This window comes from Cupressus sempervirens, chromosome 1, assembly GCF_028749045.1.
Source record: "Cupressus sempervirens isolate cs-2001-9-10 chromosome 1, ASM2874904v1, whole genome shotgun sequence".
Classification (NCBI taxonomy): Eukaryota; Viridiplantae; Streptophyta; class Pinopsida; order Cupressales; family Cupressaceae; genus Cupressus; species Cupressus sempervirens.
Window position 1 is genome coordinate 607,612,706 of NC_143118.1, and position 2,405 is coordinate 607,615,110.

The 2,405-nt window shown below is 47.8% G+C and overlaps 1 non-coding gene across 1 annotated transcript; it reads left to right on the top strand.

Moving 5' to 3' along the window:
• Positions 1–363: 363 nt before the first annotated feature.
• Positions 364–2,174, top strand: LOC149579024 (18S ribosomal RNA). Its single transcript, XR_016357584.1, has one exon. It is a non-coding gene; the product is annotated as an 18S ribosomal RNA (ribosomal RNA).
• The last annotated feature ends 231 nt before the right edge of the window (positions 2,175–2,405 follow it).

Genomic DNA, 2,405 nt, shown 5'->3' on the forward strand with positions numbered 1-2,405 from the left:
CTGAGTGGCCTTACAATTGAGGTGGCTACGTGCGCGGTGCATCTCATACAGACTCGAGGCTTCTTTCCGAGTAGTGGCGACAGCAAGTTTGAGGGTAAAGGGTTCCGAACGGGATGTTCCTCCCAGGTGCCTATGAACCGAGGCTCCCTATTCAGCCCTCTCCAATCAACGATGGGACACTTTCCTCTTGTGTGAAATCTTTGAGCATTGCGAGTCCTGCATGTGCTGTGAACGTCATTCTTGTTGCTTGTGCAGTAGATTATGTTTGGATGCATGATGGAGCGAATGCAAATTTTAGTTTCCCATCACGACGGGCATCCCTTGGCTATAGCAGGTCTTGGGGGTCCCCTCATTGTTGGAAGCTACCTGGTTGATCCTACCAGTAGTCATATGCTTGTCTCAAAGATTAAGCCATGCATGTCTAAGTATGAACTATTTTAGACTGTGAAACTGCGGATGGCTCATTAAATCAGTTATAGTTTCTTTGATGGTACTTTGCTACTCAGATAACCATAGTAATTCTAGAGCTAATACGTGCACCAAATCCTGACTCTCAGAAGGGATGAATTTATTAGATAAAAGGTCTACACGGGCTCACTTGCTATTCCGGTGATTCACGATAACTCGACAGATCGCACGGCCTTTGTGCTGGCGATGCTTCATTCAAATTTCTACCCTATCAACTTTCGATGGTAGGATAGAGGCCTACCATGGTGGTGACGGGTGACGAAGAATTGGGGTTTGATTCCAGAGAGGGAGCTTGAGAAACGGCTACCACATCCAAGGAAGGCAGCAAGCACGCAAATTACCCAATCCTGACATGGGGAGGTAGTGACAATAAATTACAATACTGGGCTCATTGAGTCTGGTAATTGGAATGAGTACAATCTAAATCCCTTAACGAGGATCCATTGGAGGGCAAGTTTGGTGCCAGCAGCCGCAGTAATTCTAGCTCCAATAGCATATATTTAAGTTGTTGGAGTTAAAAAGCTCATAGTTGGACCTTGGGTTGTCACGGTCGGTCCGCCTTCAGGGTGTGCACTGGCCCTCACGTCCCTTCTGCCGACAGCGTGTTCCTAGCCTTAATTAGCTGGGTCGTAGTTCCGGTGCCGTTACTTTGAAAAAATTAGAGTGCTCAAAGCAAGCCTATGCTCTGAATACATTAGCATGGAATAGCGCGATAGGAGTTTGGTCCTGTTCTGTTGGCCTTCGAGACCGGAGTAATGATTAATAGGGACTGTCGGGGGCATTCGTATTTCATTGTCAGAGGTGAAATTCTTGGATTTATGGAAGACGAACCACTACGAAAGCATTTGCCAAGGATGTTTTCATTAATCAAGAATGAAATTTGGGGGCTCGAAGATGATCAGATACCATCCTAGTCTCAACCATAAACGATGCCAACTAGGGATCAGTGGATGTTGCTCTAAGGACTCTGCCAGCACCTTCTGAGAAATTAGAGTGTTTGGGTTCCGGGGGGAGTATGGTCGCAAGGCTGAAACTTAAAGGAATTGACGGAAGGGCACATCCAGGAGTGGAGCCTGCGGCTTAATTTGACTCAACACGGGGAAACTTACCAGGTCCAGACATAGTAAGGATTGACAGATTGAGAGCTCTTTCTTGATTCTATGGGTGGTGGTGCATGGCCGTTCTTAGTTGGTGGAGCGATTTGTCTGGTTAATTTTGTTAACGAATGAGACCTCAGCCTGCTAACTAGCTACGCGGAGGTTCCCCTTCATGGCCAGCTTCTTAGAGGGACTATGGCCTCCTAGGCCATGGAAGTTTGAGGCAATAACAGGTCTGTGATGCCCTTAGATGTTCTGGGCCACATGCGCGCTACACTGATGCAACCAACAAGTTTCTCTCCCTGGCCTGAAAGGATTGGGAAATCTTGCCAAATTGCATCGTGATGAGGATAGACCATTGCAATTATTGATCTTCAACGAGGAATTCCTAGTAAGCGCGAGTCATCAGCTCGTGTTGACTACGTCCCTGCCCTTTGTACACATCGCCCGTCGCTCCTACCAATTGAATGATCTAGTGAAGTGTTCGGATCATGGCGACGATGGTGGTTCTTGTCAGCGACATCGCAATAAGTTCATTGAACCTTATCATTTAGAGGAAGGAGAAGTCGTAACAAGGTTACCGTAGGTGAACCTACGGTAGGATCATTGTCAGTTTGAGACCTTGAATCATGTAGGGGATGGAGCTGGCCTCCTCCCTGCCCCCAACATCTCGATGACGTGTGGACACTCGGCCCTGCAGCGATGTGCTAGATGGCCAAGCTACGGGTCCAGCACTGTCAAGGTTGAGGGTCACATCGAATGCCCGTGATTGAAAGCGTGGATTCCCCGCAGGGCAAAGAAGAGACTCGAATGCAATCTGGATTAGAATCGGTGCCTTCG